Source organism: Protopterus annectens, chromosome 4.part0 (genome assembly GCF_019279795.1).
Source record: "Protopterus annectens isolate FY-2018-M chromosome 4.part0, PAN1.0, whole genome shotgun sequence".
Classification (NCBI taxonomy): domain Eukaryota; kingdom Metazoa; phylum Chordata; order Ceratodontiformes; family Protopteridae; genus Protopterus; species Protopterus annectens.
Window position 1 is genome coordinate 962387870 of NC_056733.1, and position 22639 is coordinate 962410508.

Consider the following 22639-nt stretch of genomic DNA (forward strand, 5'->3'; position numbering starts at 1 on the left):
GTTTTTAACGGAAGTAAATGTGAAACTAACAGTCATCTGATGAAGTTTAACACTTTGTTTAAATGAAAGCACTAACAGGATATCTCTTTTTAAAGAATAAAGGATTTGTGTGATTTTCCAGCATCGTGGGCTTCTCTTTCATCTAAATTTGTTGCCGGTAGAGTCCGTGAATTGCTGTTTTTATTTTATTCAGTTTTCAGTGTTTTTTTCTGTTTCTATTTTTTTAACTAAAACTTGAGAGGTAAATCGCTCTGTGGGGGCAGTTATAAACTGTAGCATTTTTCTATAGTTTAAAAGAAAAAAATGCATTTTTTAAACAGAATATGTTAAAAGAAGGTTGGGGGTACATAAATGAGACCTGAATATCTGAGGCAGGAGAATATGTTATGCATCTGACCACCTGGGGCATGACCCAGTATGTCTGATTTATTTATTTTTTTTTGCTGGGGGAGGGGTGTGTAGATGTAAGTGTAATAAGACAATCAGTTACGGCTTTTTACAGTTACAATGAACTGCTTCTTTTTGCTCTTCACTTGAAGAGCTGAGGGTGTGGGGCAATGGTTTTTTAAACCAACTATGCCTCTGAAGCACATTGTCTAAATATGGAAAATGTGAATACCCTGCAGTCTGCAGGAGGCTTTCACTGGAGCTAGACCCCATTCCAGTGAATACCTTTGAGGCAGTGTATTGCAGAAAAGTGACAGTGTAATCTAGGTACAGAGAACCTTAAAAATGAAATCTGTGACAGTAGGCATGTAGTGATAACTATCTTTTACAACTACTGTTACCAAGAAACTGAAAGACCAAATGAATAAGAGGTAACAGGTTGCAAAGGGATAGCATTTTGAACTCTGAGATTTTCACAAAGTGATGAGAAAGGAAAATTCTGTGTCAGGGAAAGGAGAACAGGGTCCATGACCCCTTGAGACAGCAGATGCTGAATGACAGAATAGAAAAAAGGAGTTTGATCTGGAGGATGAGTTCGAATCCACTGAAAAGGAGGGAGAGATTCCCATTGCCCTTTGTACCCCAAATGGATCACTCTCTGAACCCATTATTTTGATACTGCATGTTGTAAAAGAAATGGAGAACCAGCTGTTGGGGGACATTTAAAGCTTTGCCACGGTGGAAGAGGGAATTGCCAGTGGAAAATAATCACTCAGAGTTGACGGACTGTCTTAGTTTCTCAGAGGTCCCACCTTCTTTTGGAGCTTCCTTTCCATTGTTTTTTCAATGTTTGCTTGGCACAGGTTTGCTGAATCTGCTTAATTTGCTTTCTATAAGTGTCCTGAGTTAGGTGTGACATCTTTAACTAATATGGAGAAGGAAGGCTGAAAAATCGGAGTAACCCCTGCATCAGTGTCCCACCCTCATCACACTTTTTCCAGATCTCAGCAGCAGATGGCCCAAAGTAACCTCCCTGCTGAGGGAAGATTTTCAAAATTTCCACTTTTCATCCTCAGGTACATTTTGAGAATGTAACCGTGCAAATGTTATCCTAACAGTCGCAGCAACTGCTACTTGAGAAGAGGCATCAGCTGAGTCATGAGGACACGTTAAAGAACGTCTATTTACACGAGACAAAGAAGCAATCAGTGCAGTCAAAGAACAAGAGGACACATTAAAGAACGTCTATTTACATGAGACACAGAAGCAATCAGTGCAGTCAAAGAACACGAGGACACGTTAAAGAATGTCTATTTACATGAGGCACAGAAGCAATCAGTGCAGTCAAAGAACACGAGGACACGTTAAAGAACGTCTATTTACACGAGGCACAGAAGCAATCAGTGCAGTCAAAGAACACGAGGACACATTAAAGAACATCTATTTACACGAGGCACAGAAGCAATCAGTGCAGTCAAAGAACACGAGGACACATTAAAGAACGTCTATTTACATGAGGCACAGAAGCAATCAGTGCAGCCAAAGAACATGAGGACACGTTAAAGAATGTCTATTTACACGAGGCACAGAAGCAATCAGTGCACCCTAAGAACATGATGACATGTTAAAGAACGTCTATTTACATGAGGCACAGAAGCAATCAGTGCAGCCAAAGAACATGAGGACACGTTAAAGAATGTCTATTTTTAGGAAGCAATCAGTGCAGTCATAGAACACGAGGACACATTAAAGAACGTCTATTTACACGAGGCACAGAAGCAATCAGTGCAGCCAAAGAACACGAGGACACATTAAAGAACGTCTATTTACACGAGGCACAGAAGCAATGAGTGCAGTCAAAGAACACAAGGACACAATAAAGAACGTCTATTTACACGAGACACAGAAGCAATCAGTGCAGCCAAAGAACATGAGGACATGTTAAAGAACGTCTATTTACATGAGGCACAGAAGCAATCAGTGCAGTCAAAGAACACGAGGACACGTTAAAGAACGTCTATTTACACAAGGCACAGAAGCAATCAGTGCAGCCAAAGAACACGAGGACACGTTAAAGAACGTCTATTTACACGAGGCACAGAAGCAATCAGTGCAGTCAAAGAACACGAGGACACAATAAAGAACGTCTATTTACACGAGACACAGAAGCAATCAGTGCAGCCAAAGAACATGAGGACACGTTAAAGAACGTCTATTTATATGAGACACAGAAGCAATCAGTGTAGTCAATGAACAGTTTTACTCTGAAGAAGGAAAAGTGGTCATAGTATTCTTCATATTCACAAATGAAGCAAAAACTTTAACATGTGATCCTGACAATTATGAATGCTAAAAGTAAGTATGTCAGAGAAATACACTTTTCTCCAAATCTATTAATGGCTTTCTTGTACTTATTAGAGGGGGATTAATGTTTACCAAATGTTTAGCTGCATATGGATTTGCCAAGAAAATCAATGCAAGCTCAGATCTGAGAATCAAACATAAAAACTAGTTAAGACCAAGGAACTTTATACAATCTATCTTCCATCTTAGGACCAGTAGGTTGACTGTCATATGAGTTGAAAGCTGCACTAAATATTGTCCAAAATTGGAATAGCAGGAGAAACAGGAGTGGTTTGAGGAAATTCCAGTTGTAATAAATCATAATGCATTTTTAAAGACACCATAATGTCATTATGTTCCCACTGAATAATTGTTTCATCTTAGACATTGTTTCAGAAAAAGAACATACTTCTTTGGGAGAATAAGAAGAAATACTCTCCTCATAATTAGAATCAATTACCTGAGGAAACTGAATAGAGGTTGTTTCCTCACAATCATTTTCCTGATCATCACACTGGGTAACTTCATAAAAACAATTCACTTTTCTTTTACTAGAAAGTTCAGAATGTTAATGGGCAGGAGCTTGAACTAAGGCTAGAGCTAAGCCCAATAAATCATTCCTGTCAAAAAGTAACATAAACAGGAGAAGATAAATATTTAACTATCTGATTCTTTATAACAGGAATTTCCATAGAAGCAGACTTACTGCTGTCAGGGACATTATCCCATCGAACAGGCACCCCTTTCTGGCTAGGCATAGAAGCTATCCCCACTCCATACTCTTGAGACCAACAAAAGTGGTTCTTCCATGCCCACTAAGGACACTCCAGCAGATGCAGGGGAAATGATTTACCACTGGTCCATGGTGGCTGAAGGAACTACACCAGAAGAAACCAAGGAAGATTATTAGTGGTCTGAGGTCCCTGGAATGGCCACAGCAGTCACACGTCTATCGCTGAGGTCAGTTAGGAGCCTGCTAAAGGGGAAAAGGCTGTCTGGAAATTTTCTTTTTTGTGACCAAGGGAAGAAAGAACTGAGGAACCGCTAAGTTGTTCCATGGTAAAATCATGAATGAATCCTGAAGTCCTGAAGTCTTGGTACAACTACCAGTTGTAGTTTGTAAAAGGTAAGAATCAAAAGGATAGTGTTTTCACCACAAAAACGCCATACCAAGCACAACATATACTTAACATAGGCCCTAAACTATGCCAAGTGCAACATATACTTAACCCAGCCCCTAAACCATACTAAGCGCAACAGCTACTTAACCCAGCCCCTAAACCATACCAAGCACAACAAATACTTAACCTAACCCCTAAACCATACCAAATGCAACATATGCTTAACCCAGTCCCAAAACCATACCAAGCGCAACAGATACTTAACCCAGCCCATAAACCATACCAAGCACAACGTATACTTAACCCAGCCCCTAAACCACACCAAGCACAAGATATACTTAACCCAGCCCCTAAACCATACCAAGCACAACAAATACTTAACCTAACCCCCTAAACCATACCAAATGCAACATATGCTTAACCCAGTCCCTAAACCATACCAAGCACAACAGATACTTAACCCAGCCCATAAACCATACCAAGCACAACATATACTTGACCCAGCCCCTAAACCACACCAAGCACAAAATATACTTAACCCAGCCCCTAAACCATACCAAGTGCAACATGTACTTAACCCAGCCCCTAAACCATGCTAAGCACAACAGATACTTAACCCAGCCACTAAACCATACCAAGCACAACAGATACTTAACCTAGCTCCTAAACCATACCAAGCGCAACATACAATTAACCCAGCCCCTGAACCACACCAAGCACAACATATTCTTAGCCCAGCCCCTAAACCACACCAAGCACAAGATATTCTTAACCCAGCCCCTAAACCACACCAAGCACAAGATATACTTAACCCAGCCCCTAAACCATACCAAGCACAACGTATACTTAACCCAGCCCCTAAACCATACCAAGTGCAACATATACTTAACCCAGCCCCTAAACCATACCAAGTGCAACATATACTTAACCCAGCCCCTAAACCATACCAAGTGCAACATATACTTAACCCAGCCCCTAAACCATACCAAGTGCAACATATATTTAACCCATCCCCTAAACCATACCAAATGCAACAAATACTTAACCCAGCCCCTAAACCATACCAAGCACAATGTATACTTAATGCAGCCCCTAAACTATACCAAGTACAACACATACTTAACCCAGCTGCAAAACACAATTTCTTTTTATCAATTTTCAAAATCAGATATAGGAAAACAGATCCAGTGATCAAGTTTTGCACTTATAGGTTCATAGGTTCATAGGTAGGTACTAGGCTATCGACCCTGGGGCCTATACAAGCCCAGCCAAAAAGGTACCCTGGCTTTTTCCACCCAAGAAAATTATTTTCCTGTGTCACTGTCGAGCAGAGCCACAGCAAGAAGCACTTAAAGAAAAACTAAAACCACAGACTTCCAACTGACTCAAAAGTCTCATGTCAGTCCAATAAAAAGTAAAATCCTAACATAAAACAAATAATTTTAGTAAAAAGGTATTGTTTTAGTCATAAAGTATGTTGTGGAAGGCTTTTTCCCATGGAGAAAAGCTAGACAATTGTCAATCCTTGAAAGCCCACAACAGGAATATTCTTTAGCAGCAAGAAAGCTCTGAAAGATTGGTGCCCGGACTGATGATTTTCTACAGCTGTGCTCAAGCTGTCAATCATCTGGCCACATGGCGGATGCCTCAAAACTTTGGAAGCTGTCCAGCTGTTATATCCTAGCCAGGATATAACACATGTAGCTATGGCAACTGCATCAGTAATCAAATGTTAAACATCTGGACCTCTGATAATTTCTCCCAGGGTGTAAACCAGGATTAGCCATTAATTTCTTACCATCCGCCACCTAGTTCCTCCAGAAACTTAAACTCTGATTGTCTTAGCCATAGTCAGGAATTTACCTCCTCTGCACCACAGAACTGAATGAGATACATTACTTGTTAGGATATTTTCTGGCTTTGTGTATGTGCTCTAAGACTGTGCACAGTAATATATGTCATTGACGTGAGTTATTAGGGATTACATGTTGGCTTCTGTTTGTGTAAGAGAGATGGCATTAAAAATGCCTTTAGCAGAACATGATCTAGGTATAAGAGTGACTGCTGGTGGTCCAATTCAAAAATGTCATTTTGAATAGCTTCACAACTATGATAAAATATCCGCTTACATTAAATCTCTCACATTAAAAGGTGATTCTACAGTTGGTAAAATACCCACACCAAAAAATATCCAAACACTGTTTCAGTGTTTAAATGAAGAGTTGCACATGGTGCTTTCCATTTTACACTTTGTATCACTAAAGGAAAAAGCAGATAAAAATTAGGTGATTCTTGATTATGAGACATCTACAATCCAGCTATTTAAGAACCAGATCCCAAATAGAAATGATACATCTTCTAAGGAAAAATCACAGCTTGACTTAGAAATAAATATAGAAGCATCAAGCTGCGGTGTAAGTCCTACTGCAATTTGTAAGTCACCAGTTAATGTGAAATGTAATACAGCAATGATGCAGTGGATGGCACAGTGGTTCTCTGGTTCAATTTTCGGCTGGGGTACCTTCTGTGTGGAGTCTACATGTCCTCATGGGTTCATGTGGGTTCATCTGGGTTCATGCTCCGGTTTCCTCCCATGTTACAAAGACATGCAACTGGAGTGTTTCTTCCCGGGCCTCTGCTGAAAACTGGCATTGTTCCAAGTTGGACTTTCCCGATAAACAAATGTTAAATAAATAAAGAAATCCCAATCCCTCCACACCACACACTCTAGAGACCTTAACCTCATTACCACAATCAACACAACATGCTGGAGGGACAGGCTGATAACCCAGAGACTACCTATGCTATGGAATAGACTTTCCATAGATGTCAAACAGAGCACCTCACTGGCCCTCTTCAAGAGAAATCTTGATGAGTGGATGGGAAATAAAATATTCACCCTGGCAATCACTCCAGTGGCTCTACTCGACAGAGGCACTGGGAACTAATGTCGAGTGGCACAACGTCAGGGTAATCCTATGGGCTAGGCTTGTAAAGGCTCCAGGGCCATTAGCTTAGTACACACCTATGAACCTATAAACCTAAAAAAACTCCAGCTATACTCTGTGGCATATCATCTACTCAGAGGCGATCTCTGCTTAACATACAAGGCCATGTCAAACCCTGAGCTGTTGGACATGCTCCACTTAAAGAAATCCCAATCCCTCAGAGCCACATGCTCCAGGGATCTAAACCTTGTCATCACAATGAATAAAACATGCTGGAGGGATAGGTTCCTGACCCAGAGACTCCCCATACTCTGGAATAGACTGCCCATACATGTCAAGTAGAGTGTCTCCTTGGCCCTCTTCAAAGGAGCCTTGATGATTGGATGGGAGATAGAAAATTCACCTCGGGGATCATGTCAGTCACCCTGCTAGACAGGGGTCCAGAGAAGTAAATATTGTGGGAAGAAAAATCCAGGGAATTGTTATAGCTAGGCTTGTATAGGCCCTAGGGCCTATAGCCTAGTACCAACCTATGAACCTATGAACCTATAAATAAATAAATAAAATGATGCATGAATATGAGCAAACAGTAAGTGCCAACAATAGTTAGTAGGCTTTCACTGAGAAACTCAATTTAATCTTTTTCCAAAACTGAATCTGCTAGAGATTGCAGTTAAACAATTACACAAATGCTGTCAACTGTCATACAGCTGCAGAAACAGAGTGCAATTCAAATGGAATAAATAAAGCAATTAGAAGATATGATGGCCTCATTCAGTTTTGAACAAGATCTACTGAAACAAAATATAAGCCAAACTGAAAAAGGAAATAAGCAATTTAGAGACCAGCTATTAGATTTTAAAACTAGAGTTAGATGGAAGAACTTACACATTTTGGAATGCCTGAAACATGGGACAATTAGAAAGAACTAGAGAAACATGTGAAAGAACTGTTAAAAACTGTATGGGAATTAGACCAGAAAAATGAAATTTGAAAATCATCATTCATGGGTTCATAGGTGTGTACTAGGCAAATGACCCTGGAGCATTTACAAGCCTAGCCCATAGAAGTGCCATGGCAATGTGTCGCACAAAGTTAGTTCCCAGTGCCTTTATCAAGTAGAGCCACTGGAGTGATCCCCGGGGTGAACTTTCTATTTCCCATCCACTCATTAAGATTCTCTTGAAGAGGGCCAGTGAGGTGCTCTGCTTGACATGTATGGGAAGTCTATTCCAGAGCATGGGCAGGCTGCGGGTTATGAACCTGTTCCTCCAGCATGCTCTGTTTATTGGGATTTCTTTAGATGTAGCATTTCTAACAGAGCTGAGTCAGACATAGCTTTCTAAGTCAAGCAGACATCGCCTCTTAGTAGATGATATGAGACAGAGTATAGCTGGAGTTTTTTGAGTCTGTCCATGTAGGACATGTGTTTAAGGCCTTGGATCCTCTTTGTGAGATACTTTTCTGGCCTCTCCAGCTGTTGCAGGTGTCTAGTGAGGTACATGCTAAATGGGGCATTATACTCGATGAATGGCCTAATGAGGGAAGAGGCGAGAGAAATGATGACTTCTTTCTTACTTGATACAAAACCCTAGGTAATGAGATGTGCTACATCGAAGGACTTTCTGACCACAGTGGCACTGTAGTGGTTGAAGGAGAGGTTGCTGTCAACCTGTGTCCCAAATCTCTTATAACACCTTCAGTGTTCAGTGGTAATTAGTGGGAAATGAGTTTTTCCCAAAGGGGATGATGACACATTTTTTGACATTAAGCTTAAGGCCATGGTTTCGACACCAGTCATTGGTCTAAGTGAGGCCTTTCTGTAGGATATCTGCATCACTTGGGGAGTTAATTATGGCTCACAGCTTGCAGTTGTCTGTGAACTTGGTCAGCCAGAGTCACTTCATGTTGGCCTGGACATCTGGGAAGTAGATGCCAAACAGGAGAGGACCTAGGACAGATCACTGTGGGACTCCACTCGTGACTGGTTGGCAGTCTGACTTGGAGTCTGCTACTTTCACACTATGGGTTCTATCTGTGAGCCAATTTGCAGTGCACCTAATGATATAGAGGCTGATGCCTAGTTTGGTGAGTTTATCAATAACTCCTGAGTGAGGAATGGTATCAAAGGCCTTGGCCAGATCAAGGCAGGCTGTATGAACTGGATTACCCTCATTCAGAGCTCTGGTGACTGACTCAAAGAAGTCAACCAGGTTGAGCAGGCATGATCTACTTTTCACAAAACCAAACTGCGTGGGATCTAGAGTGTGGAGATTCCCTATATCCTTGTTAATTTGGCCCATGAAGATGCGCTCCATAGCTTTACATATCAGACTCATTAGGTTAATGGGGTGATAATTTCCAGGGTCTGTAGTCACTCCCCCTTTATGAAGAGGGATGACTGTAGCAGTGTGCCATTTGGTTGGGACAAAGCCTGAGGTGAGGCTGTGATTGAACAGGGCACACAGATGTGGTGCCAGTTCACTCTGTAGTTCATGTAGAACACAGCCAGGGATATTATCAGGTCCCATGGAAGCTGTATTCTTGGCCTTGGACAATGCAGCTTTAACCTGTGCTGCAGTAATGCTGGGTCCCTGACATTCTTCTGGTATTGAGACTGGTCCTTTGGGGGGGGAGAGGGGTAAAGTTGGCACTGAATCTGTTGGCCAGTACGTTGGCAATATCTGTTGGCTCAGTATAGGAGGTACCATTGTGCAGTAACTCAGAGCAAATCTAGGTATTGCCATGGAGATTCTTGATATCTTGATATATAATAGGTTGGGAGGGTGGCCTAATGGTTAAAGTGTTTGCCTTACAAACACAAGGTGCAGGATTTGAATCTCACAGGGGATAATTGGCTAGGCTTAAAATGACTCGCAAGGGCAGTTAGCCTAGTACTAACCTATGAACTATAGAAGGCTTTGTGGTTGTTTTTAGTGTATGCCACAATTCTGCCTTCATAGCTGGCTTTGGAGTTTTGATGAGGGATCTCAACTTTTTGTTGATGCTAATAAGGGGATTTTTCCAGTCTTGGGACTTCACCTTTTTCTGCAAAAGTTTTTTCTTTCTGTTGTAGAGTTTATTAATGGCAGGGGACCAACAGATTGGCTTCATTTTTTGGAGGAGAACATCTTGGTTCTGTTGGATATGGCTAGTTCCATGCATTTATGTACATATTTGTATAGTGCATTGGTGTATGATTCTGCAGTCATGCACTATTTTCCATTGGCATGGGTGCTGTGAAGTTATCCACCTCTGTTTTTAGGAGTCCAAAGTCAGCTTTGGAGAAGTTTTTCATGGTGGATACCTTTGCGGGAGGTGTGGATGAGATGTGGATTTCCATGGTGATTAGTTTGTGGTCAGATTTAACCAGGGAGGAATTGACTATTGGTGTAGAGCAATGGTTGCCCATGTTAGAAATAACCAAGTCAAGGATGTTGCTTCCTCTAGTGGGGGTAAGAATGAGCTGGTCCAGGGTATTGGAACTGATGAATTCCAGGAAGTGTTGGGCCAGTGCATTGGTGCATGAGTAGTTTATCTAGTTGATGGAGGGGTGGTTAAAGCCACCTAGTATGAGAGTGTTGGGTTGGATCTTAATAGTTTCCAGGGTGCTTAGGAATGTGGAGTGAGAGTCTTGGGACATGGTTGGGGACCTATATCAAACTATGACCTGAATCACCATCTTACTTAATGTTAGTTGTACCTGGAGTATCTCAGATGCATTATGCTGGACTACTAGTCTGGAGGTGTGTATATCCTTTATGATATGGAGACACCACTGCCTTTGGAGCTTCGGTCCATGTTCTGAGGCCAAAAGGTGTGGAATGAGTTATAGCCTGGTAGTGCAGGGGTGCTTTCTGCTGCTTTAAACCATGTCTCCATTACAACACAATGTTGACATTCTCCATTTTGAGGAGTGCTTTGATCGAGTGCATCTTGAGATTTAGACTTCTAGCATTGAGCAGCATGACCCTCAGACTGCATTTATTTATAGCTGTTATGGTGGTAATTTGGTCTTTGGAATACCACCTAAAAAAGGCATTATAGGAGTGGCAAGAGCATTAGCCAGCACCCGGGAACCCAGGGGTGACAGATGTAGGCCATCTCTGGCAAGGCATTGAGGTCTGTCAACCATGTCATCCCAAGAAGACAGATACTGTATCCCCTTAGAATGACACCAGAACCTTAGCCAATTGTTGAAGTTAATAATTTTCTGCGTGTACTGCGGTATCATTCTGGGTAATGGTAGGATGCTGCTCAGAGCTAGGGTCATAACTGCCTGGGCCAAATAATCTGAGAGATCCACCATGTCTCTTTTCATGTAGTCCAGGGAGGTGACTCTCATGTCATTCACACCCACATGGACAATGACAGAGTCATACTTGGACTTGTTGTGGAGTGACCTGAGTGCGTGTGTTATCTGTTGGATTCTGGAACCTGATAGACAACTGACTGTTACCTCCTCCATATTCAACCTAATGAGTGTGACATTAGTGTGCTTCACTATTGCTTCACCTATGACTATTGTATTGGGCAAGCTGTTTTGCCTTAAAGGCTTAGGTTGAGGGGCACACTGTGTAGGTAAGCTATGTGTCTTGTGGTTTGTGCTGTGTTGTGGTGGTCGAGTGCATTTCTGCCTTGAAGGTCCCTGCTGTTGGGTAGATTTCTATTGAGAGCCTCCGTGAAGGTGGGTGTGTGGTTTGTGCTTTTATGTGAGGGCTGTGATGGTGGGTGTGCTGGAGGGCTATGTGTTCCATGTGGTGTGGTGCAGGTGTTGACCTTCTCCTCTTGACCAGCTATTCCAGTCTTGGCTGGAGAGTGCATGGCTTCCAATTTGGAGATATAAGTGCATCTCTCACGTCTGTGTGTTGGGAGGTAAGAGGAGAGGGTTGTCTGTGTACATGAGATAGTTGCTACAATGCCTCAGAATGCCCAAGTTCACCAGGTTAATAGGAGAAAGCATAGGGTACTGACCTTTAGACATGCCAGGAGGGATGGTCATCATCACTAAGTACTGGAACTGTTTCCATATAAGACATCTAGTGCTGGTAGCACTTATGTATGCTACAATAATTGCTACAAAAGCCTGATGAAGTTCATAGTTCATAGGTTGATAGATAGGTACTAGGCTAATGGCCCTAGGGTCTATATAAGCCTAGCCAAAAAGGTACCCTGACTTTTGCCACCCAAGAAAATTATTTTCCTGCGCCCCTGTCGAGCAGAGCCACAGAAGTGATCCCTAGGGTGCATTTCCTATCTCCCATCCAATCATCAAGATTTTTCTTGAAGAGTGCTAATGAGGAGCTTTATTTGATATAGATAGGTAGTTTGTTCCAGAGTATGGGAAGTCTCTGGGACAAGAATATATCCCTCCAGCATGTTCTGTTTATTGTGGTGACAAGGTTTAGGTCCCTAGACCATGTAACTTGGAGGGATTGTGATTTCTTTAAGTGGAGCATGTCCAACAGCTCTGAGTCTGACATAACTTTGTATGTTAGGCAGAGATCACCTCTGAATAGGTGATATGTGATGGAGTAAAGCTGGAGTTTTTTGATACAGTCTGCGTAGGGCATCTGTTTGAGGCCAGTAATCCTCTTTGTGAGGTATTTCTGCGGCCTTTCCAGTTGTTGTAGATGTCTTGTGAGGTACATACCAAAAGGGGCTCTGTATTCTATAATGGGTCTGATGAGTGACAAGTAGAGGGGAGCAATGACCTCTTTTTTCCTAGATGAGAACCCTTTTGTGATGAGGTTTGCCATGTAGAAGGATTTCCTGACCACTGTGGCGATGTGATTATCAAAGGAGAGACTACTGTCCACCTGTGTCCCAAGGTCTCTTATCACACTTTCGGTGTTAAGTAGACTACTGCCTATGTGGTAGTTCATGGGTAGAGAGTTTTTACCAAAAGGGATGACAATGCACTTTTTGGCAGTGAGCTTGAGGCCATGGCTTTGACACCAGGCATCTGTCTCAGTGAGGTCCTTTTGTAGGATGTCCACATCATTAGGAGTTTTGATTATGGCTTCTAGTTTGCAGTCATCTGCGAACTTTGTTAGCCAAAGACCTTCTGTGTTAGCCTGTACTTCAGAGAAGTAGATACCAAACAGGAGAGGACCCAGGACTGAACCCTGTGGTACTTCCTTTGTCACTGGTCTGAAGTTGGATTTGGAGTCTGCTACTTTCACAGTGTGGGTTCCGTCAGTGAGTCAGTTGATAACCCATCTTGTGACATAGGGATTTATACCTAGTTTAGTGAGTTTATCTATAATTCGAGAGTCGGGGATGGTGTCAAAAGCCTTGTTGAGATCTAGATAGGCTGTGTGAACCACCTTACCCTCATCTATGGCTTTGGTGACCGCTTCAAAGAAGTCTATCAGGTTTAGGGGACATGATCTGCCTTTTACAAACCCAAACTGGGTTGGGTCCAGAGTTTGGAGATTACCAATAGCCTTTCACACCAGGCTCGTCAGGCTAATGGGGTGGTAGTTCCCTTGGGTCCATAGTGGCTCCCACTTTGTGGAGTGGGATAACCATTGCTGTGTGCCATTCAGTGGGCATAAAGCCTGAGGTGAGGCTATGATTTAACATGATGCTTAGGTGGGGTGCCAGTTCATTCTGTAGTTTGTGTAGAATGCAGCCTGGGATGTTGTCAGGTCCCATGGATGCTGTGTTCTTGGCTTTGGAGAGCGTAATTTTTACCTGTGCAGGTGTGATTACAGGAACTTTGCATTCTTCTGGTATAGAGATGAGCCCTTTATGGAGTGAGAGGGGGGTAAAGTTAGCATTGAACCTATCTGCCAGGATGTTGGCAATATCAGTTGGTTCTGTATATTTAGTGTCATTGTGCTGTAACTCAGAGCAGATCTGAGTGTTGCCATTGAGATTCTTGACATAGCTATAGAATGCTTTGTGGTTGCCTTTAGAATCAGTGGCAATTTTGTTTTCGTAACTAGCTTTGGAGGATTTATGAGGGATCTCAGCTTCTTACTGAGGCTGACCAGGGAGTTCCTCCAATCATGGGATTTTACTCTTTTTTACAACAGTTTCTTTCTTCTGTTGTAGAGCTTCTTTATGGCAGGGGACCACCAGATTGGTTTCCTTTTTTTGGAGGATAGCATCTTGGTTCTGTTAGGGATTACATGATCCATGCACTCATGTAAGTGCTTATAAAGTGCATTTATGTAGGATTCAGCGGTCGTTCCTCTATCCTCCATCTGCATGGGTGTCATGAGGTTTGCCACTTCTGTCTTAAGATGCATAAAGTTGGCTTTGGAGAATTTTTTTACGGTGGTTTCCCTAATGGGGGGTGGGGGCAGATGTGGATGTCTAGGAAGATCGGCTTGTGTTCGGATCTGACCAACAAGGAATTGACCTCTGGTGTGGGACACTGGATACCCATGTTGGTAATGACCAGGTCTAGGATATTGCTGCCCCATGTTGGGGGTGTGGATAAGTTGATCCAAGGCATTGGAATTTATTAATTCCAGAAAATGTTGAGCAAAAGAGTTGGTACATGAGTAGTTTTCCCAGTTAATGGTGGGGTAGTTGAAATCGCCCATTATTAGGGTGTTAGCTTGTATCCTAATATTTTCCAGTGTATCAAGAAATGAGGAGTGGGAATCCTGGGGCATGGTGGGTGATCTGTAGCAAGCTAGAATTTGGATTGCGGTCTTGCCCAGAGTTAGTTGCAATTAGGTAATCTCGGATGCATTATGCTGAGCAACTAGCCTGGAGGTGTGGATATCCTTAATGAATATGGACACCCCTCCATCTTTAATGTTTCAGCCCAGGTTAGGTGCTTGAAAGGTGTGGTATGGATTATAGCCTGGTAATGCAGGGGTGCTCTCTGGAGCCTTGAACAGGTCTGTCACTGCACAGATGTTGATGTTCTCCATTTTAAGGAATGCCTCAAGTGAGTGCATTTTGAGGTTTAGACTTCTAGCATTGAGTAGCATTACACTCAGATTTGTTTGCTTGCACCTATTACAGTGGTGAATTTGTCATTTGAACCTTGCCTAAAAAGGCACTATAGGGGTGGCAAGAGCCTTAGCCATTATCTGGAATCCCAAGGGCAACAGGTGCATGCCATCTCTGGCAAAGCATCATGGTCTGTCAATCATGTCATCCCAGGGAGGCAGTTACTGGATCCACTTAGAATGACACCAGAAGCTTAGCCAATTGTTGAAGTCAATCATTTTGTCCTTGTACTGTGGTATCATTCTGGTTGATGGTAGGATGCTACTCAGGGCTAGGGTCATACCTGCCTTGGCTACAAGATTGGACAGCTCCTCCATGTCTCTTTTCATGTAGTCCAGGGAGGTATGTCTTAGGTCATTCACACCAACATGGACAATGACAGAGTCATATTTGTACTTGTTGTGGAGTGACCTGCATGTGTGCATTATGTGGCGGATTCTGGCACCTGACAAGCAGCTGACAGTAACTTTCTCCTTGTTTAGCCTAGTGAGTGGAACATCAGTGTGCCTGACTATAGAGTCACCTATGACTAGAGTGTTGGGTATGTTGTTATGCCTTATGGGCTGTGGTTGAGTGGCACATGGAGTTTGTGGGCTATGTGTCATTTGGGTTATGTTGGAGGGGGTGGAGATTCCTTGCATTTCTGCTTTGGAGGTCCCTGTTGCTTGGGCAGATTTTTATCGAGAGCCTCTGCGAATGTAGGTATGTGCTTTGTGTTTCTATGTGTGTGTTTTGGTGGTGTAGGTTTTGAGGGACTATGTGATGAGTGTGGTGTGGTGCAAGTGTTTACCTTCGCCTCTTGACTGTCTAGTCCAGTCTTGGGTGAAGAGAGTTTTGCTTCCAGTTTGGTTATATAAGTGCATCTCTCACAGGTTGTAGTGTTGGGTGGTAGGAGGAGAGGGTTGTCTGTGTACATGAGGCAATTGCTGCATTGCCTCAAGATTTCCAGATTCATCAAGTAGACAGGAACAAACACCGGGAGCTGACCCTTAGACATGCCTGGATAGGTGCTTATTTATTAAGCACTAAAAACTGTTTTCCTCTAGACAAGTGAGGAAAGTTGAGTGCTGTAGTAATTTGTAGCTTATTTAGTGCTTAAAACGAGTTCTGAACAAGTGCTGAGCTCAAAGAAACAGGTTTGATTACTAAAACTAAATAAGTGGCTAGTTCTAAGGGAAAATTCAAACAGCAGACTTTATGGCACCGGGAATAGTTTAACCATTGCTAAGCGGTGATGCTTCAGACTTGTTGGCTGTTGGTGAAGCACCCACCAAGAGGAGAAAATGCTGAGAGAAGAAAGGAGCCACTTTTGAGATTTTAAGTATTTTTCTTCAGATTATTTGCTAAGTTTTTCTGCATAGCCGCCTACTTTGAGCATTTTCTGGCTTGTTAAACTTGATTTCTGCATTAGTAACTGTATTTAGAGCACAACCTGGAGCTGTTTACTGAATTTCCTGTTTGCACTTATTTTTAAAATCATTTTTTTCTCAAAACTTGCATTTTATCTGTCTCTGGCCTAGCACTCAAGTGTGGGGCCATTTACTGCACTGTTATAACTTGTTGGTACTTGTGAACCTCTGCTATCTCTGAAAAAAACAAAAAAACAAAAAAACTATTGCTTTTTCCCACTTTTCTGAGATTTAAAGAAGTTCAGTTACAGCCTTGCTGTTCTGAACTGTTTGTAAGTTTCTTGGAGGCCATTTTTTGCTTGGGCTAAAGGGAAGTCTCTCTGTTCATCAGTGGCAGTGATAAACATTGAGCAGCTTGCCTGCCCCTGTGGGAGTGGTTACTGACTTGAAACTGTAGTTTTATTGGCCATTTTGGGTCAGTTCCAAACTCCTTGATCTTCCTCTCTTAAATCCCGATTGTCTCGTGGTTTTGGCATCTTTTCAGACTTGTTGGCTGTTGGTGAAGTACCCACCAAAAGGAGAAAATGCTGAGAGAAGAAAGGAGCCACTTTTGAGATTTTAAGTATTTTTCCTCTGTTTATTTGCTAAGTTTTTCTGCATAGCCACCTATTTTGAGCATTTTCTGGCTTGTTAAACTTGATTTCTGCATTAGTAACTGTATTTAGAGCACAACCTAGAGCTGTTTACTGAATTTCCTGTTTGCACTTATTTTTAAAATTGTTTTTTCTCAAAACTTGCATTTAATCTATCTCTGGCCTAGCACTCAAGTGTGGGGTCATTTACTGCACTGTTATAACTTGTTGATACTTGTGAACCTCTGCTATCTCTGAAAAAACAAAAAAAAAATCTTGCTTTTTTCCCACTTTTCTGAGATTTAAAAAAGTTCAGTTACAGGCTTGCTGTTCTGAACTGTTTGTAAGTTTCTTGGAGGCCATTTTTTGCTTGGGCTAAAGGGAAGTCTCTCTGTTCATCAGTGGCAGTGATAAACATTGAGCAGCCTGCCTGCCCCTGTGGGAGTGGTTACTGACTTGAAACTGTAGTTTTAATGGCCATTTTGGGTCAATTCCAAACTCCTTGATCTTCCTCTCTTAAATCCCGATTGCCTCATGGTTTTGGCATCTTTTCAGACATGTTGGCTGTTGGTGAAGCACCCACCAAGAGGAGAAAACGCTGAGAGAAGAAAGGAGCCACTTTTGAGATTTTAAGTATTTTTCTTCAGATTATTTGCTTAGTTTTTCTGCATAGAGCTGGCTTTATACTTGGATTATGTTTGTGTTTTGCTCTTTTTGAAGTGTTTGTGGAATTTGCTTTTGGTCCAAGAATACTACCAGTGAGATGACACAGGCAAGTGGAGCTTCGGGGCAGAATAATATGCCAGGAGCGTTCTGTTTTGCTGATATGGTCAATGAACGTGAAAGAAAATTTGTGAATTTGGATCCATGGAATGTTGGTGGGAGTAGTCAGGTAGATGATCGTTTTACTTCCTTGGACAGACTCATGATCAAAGAAATTGCCCTGTTTCTCGACACATGCCTTTTGGAGAAATACATTAATCTGAATCTAATGCCTAGAGGTTTACGCATTGACAAGCTACCTGCAACTGCTTTTTCTGAGGATGAGCATGACCTGCTGGATGAATGGAAACAAGCGTCGCTGGAATGCACTACTAAATGGCTCCGTATTTTAGTGAAATGGAACCAGAGGCTACATGAGAAGCTTAAAAGTGAAATTATGCACCTTTAGGGTGCAATTCACTAAAATCAAAGAAAAGGTGTCTAAATTGGAAAATGACATCTTACAGCGGAAGAGAAACAAACTGTTACGCGATATGAAAGACTACGAAACTGGTGTACTTTTTTCCTGGCAGCGTGAAATGACGTGCAGCAGGTCAAAGGTCAGGAGAAACTCCTCAAGGCAGCGGAGTGTGTCTGCGTCCTCGGGGGAGCGTGAAAGAAGTAACTTTGGTTCAAAAAACGTTACCTTTGTAGACTTTACTGATAATAAGAATGCTGAAACTGAGGGTGCAAATGGCGGTTTAAATTCAACTAAAACTGATAGTTCCTTTCAGAACAGCAAATCGGGTCGAGGAAGAAACGGCTGAAAGGGGAGAAACCGTTTCAAAGAATAAGAATGTGAGTGAGTCCAACGAACGAACTCTGTGTTTGATTAATCTGTCTAATCTAGTTCTTAATGATGACATGAAATCAATGTTATTGAAAGGCAGTAAATTTGTGCCTACTTTTTTCCCTCACTTGGGGATTTGTATATGGAGCTGAAATGTTTTGTTAGAAAGCTGTATCTAAAAGTGTATTTTTCTAATGATACTGCTAACACTGTAAATAGCTTTTCTGATGAAAATTATATCGGAGATGGTGATGACAATAATTTGTTAAACCTATCCGTATATGACTATGAAAATACTGATTGTTGTTCTATAGATGAAAATGTGTCTGATATGGATGACAATGATGAAAGTGCTGAGGGTTTTTTTACAGGCTATGGGAAGTTGTTGCTACCAAAGTTAGCCTCTAATAATAAATTTATACCAAATATAAAAGTCCCTGTGATTGCCATGTTTTTCAAGATTATATTTAGAGAAATGACGTTATTAATGAAAAAGTTTCATAACAGTCAAAAACAATATAATCTGAATAAAAGTGAATGGAATGCTTTAAAAAGTTTGATGAATGTTAAAAAGGAATTTATTTTTAAATGTGCAGACAAAGGGGGCAACTGGGTTATCACAAACAAAACTTTTTACTGTGAAATGGTAAATGACTTGCTTTATAGTGAAGATGAATATAAATGTTTAGCTAAGAACCCTGTAATTGAATTCAATACTGAATTATTGAATTTGTTGGAAAGAGGGGAACGCCTTGGTTTTTTTACTCATAGTGATGTATGCAAACTATATGTTAAAAATCCACTGACACCTATTTTCTATGTCCTACCTAAGGTTCATAAAAGTTTAAATAAACCCCCCGGTAGGCCAATAGTGTCAGGAATAGGTTCATTTTTAAGTAATGTTAATCTATTTTTGGATTTCCATTTTAAAAAACAGCTGAGTAAAGTGATGGCACATATTTCTAACACTCAAGATTTATTAAATGAACTCTCTCATGTTAAATGGTGCAATGATTACTACTGGGTGACAATTGATGTGAAATCCTTATATACTAATATTAATAGAAGGTGGGGGTTGGACGCGGTCTTTGAGATGCTAGGTGATGGACTTAGAACTATGTTTCTGATTCAACTACTGGACTTCTGTCTTACTCACAATTATTTTTGCTTTAACAATAAATTTTTTTCTGCAATTAAAAGGAACGACTATGGGGGCTGCTTTTGCACCCTCATATGCCATTGTATATATGGGTTATTTTGAGAAACAATTTATTTACCCTAGTTCCTTTTATAAAAAGAATGTTATTACTTATAAATGCTATATTGATGATCTCTTTTTGATTTGTAAGGGTGATATCTTGGAATTTTTTGAATTTTTTGATACATTAAACAAGAACAGCCATGGTTTGACTTTTTCTTTTGAGTATAGCAGGGAAAAGATTAATTTCCTAGATATAACATTATATCACAATGAGGGAAATATTGGATATAGACCATTTAGAAAAGACACCTCAGTTAACATGTTCTTACATGCTGAGAGCATGCACCCTGGACATCTAGTGCGTTCATTACCTTTAGGGGAATTTAAAAGGATTTTTGACCACACTAGTGATATAAATGAAAGATATAGGGAGTTAAATAAGGTTGAGCTAAGGCTAACCCAGAGAGGTTATAGTATAGATCATTTGAGAATGAGCAAAAATAAAATATTGGGGATCAATGATTGTGAATATCAAAAATTTAAAAAGAGTTTGGTTAATGTTGACTATGAAACATTTAAGAATACCATCAATGGGATGGAGGAAGAAAAGTTATTTTATGTGACTAAATTTTCCCCTCTATTGGATGAAATGGAAAAATTGATAAGGAAATATTGGCATCTTATTAATGAAGATGAAAGCATAGGTCATTTACTTCCTAAACATGTAACTTTCTGTTATAAGAGGGGGAAAAATTTAAAAGAACTATTAAATTATAACTTTTTGAAAGGAGATGATAGATCAGATCTTCTGATAGGTACGCATCCTTGTGGTCACTGTAGCATCTGTGCTAAGGTTATTAATTTAAGTAAAATTAATGGGATTTCGTTCTCCCCTAGATTTTACTTCAATTGTAGGTCAGTGGGAGTAGTATATAGATTGGGTTGCTCATGCAATAATGTATGGTACATAGGGCAGACCAAAAGGATGGTTCGAGTTCGTATACTTGAACATGTAAGGGACATAAGAAATAATAATGAATTCAGTCCTGTGGCCAAACATTTTGTTGACTATCATGGTGGTTGCTCTAATAGTTTAAAATTTTGTATCTTGGGGAAGCCATTTAGTCCTGAAAGTGGGGGTATGTTTATTCAAAAATTACTTGAATTAGAAACAAAAATGATTCTTAAATATAATACCTTAAAACCTGGCAGATTAAATTTGGAATTGAGCATTTAATTGTTGAAATAAATATAAATGTTTGTATTATTTAAAATATTTAAAATATTGAAATTATATAATTATTTGCAGTGATTTATTCAGTGGTTTATTTATATATAAGATATATTGTTACATTGACTATTTCCATCGTTAAAAATTAAAATTGAATGAAAATTCACTTTGAAACCAACTATGAAGGTTATTGTTGGTTTAAATATGAATGTCACTTTAAATGAATGGAATTGTTTTAATTGACTATTTCAGATGTTTTTGTTAATTAAGATCAATTATGTTATTAAGAAAATGTGTATTTATACCTTGATAATATGCACTGTTTCTGTGATCCTTTGAAGGCGAAAGGCCGAGGTACCAGATCGAGAATAAAGAGCTGGCTTTATACTTGGATTATGTTTGTGTTTTCTGCATAGCCGCCTACTTTGAGCATTTTCTGGCTTGTTAAACTTGATTTCTGCATTAGTAACTGTATTTAGAGCACAGCCTGGAGCTGTTTACTGAATTTCCTGTTTGCACTTATTTTTAAAATTGTTTTTTTCTCAAAACTTGTATTTTATCTGTCTCTGGCCTAGCACTCAAGTGTGGGGTCATTTACTGCACTGTTATAACTTGTTGATACTTGAGAACCTCTGCTATCTCTGAAAAAAAAAAAAACAAACAATCTTGCTTTTTTCCCACTTTTCTGAGATTTAAAAAAGTTCAGTTACAGGCTTGCTGTTCTGAACTGTTTGTAAGTTTCTTGGAGGCCATCTTTTGCTTGGGCTAAAGGGAATCTCTCTGTTCATTGAACTGCCTGCCTGCCCCAGTGGGAGTGGTTACTGACTTGAAACTGTAGTTTTATTGGCCATTTTGGATCAATTCCAAACTCCTTGATCTTCCTCTCTTAAATCCCTCTTTTGCACGGTTTGGACATATTTGTGCATAGCGCAACAACGGGCAGCGCCGCCTAATTGGGTTTAAACTATTCCTGGCTCCACAAAGTCTGCTCTTCACTTTTTCCCTTAGAACTGCTCTATCTCTCAATTTAAACACCATATTCTCATTCTAAGGCCCTTCACTGGTCCAAATAAGTAATCTTACAAGTTAGCACTATTAAACCATAAGCACTACTTACTCTTATACTCTCTACGATTACCTTGTCCCCTATTGGTCCATCTTAATTCAGTTTCCCTATATTACTCTAGCATGTCCAAAGGTCAGTCAATGGTTTCCCCTCCAGTCCAGCTGGTGAATCTGGGAATTTTGAGGCAATGTTACAACTGTCTCATGTACACGGACAACCCTCTCCTCCTCCAAACAGGTTCAAATATATGTGAGAGATGCAACCATATAGCCAAACTGTAGGCTGAGCTCTCTCATCTCAAAACTGGTGAAACCAGTCAGGAGGAGAAGGTAACCTCACACAACACAATTCCAGTATCACAGTCCCACCACATCAGCGAACCAAACACATAAATACACAAAAACATACTCGGAGGCTCTAAATAAAAATCTACCTAAGCAACAGAGACCTCCAAAGCAGACATCCAAGCAAACGCTACCCAAAAACAAAACACGCACAACACATAGCCCACAAAGTCAGTGTGCCAAGCAGCCACAGCCCTTAAGGCTGAATAACACACCTGATACTCTTGTAATAGGTGACTCTATTGTCAGACACACTGACGTCCCGCTCACCAAGCTGAATAAAGAGAAGGTCACAGTGAGCTGCCTGTCGGGCGCTAGGATCCACCACATAACGCAAGCACTCAGGTCACTCCAAAGCAAATACAAATATAACTCAGTCATTGTACATGCTGGTGTGAATGACCTGAGATGTACCTCCCTGGTCTACATGAAAAGAGACATAGAGGAGCTCTCTGATCATGTAGCCCAGGCCGGTATGACCTTGACCT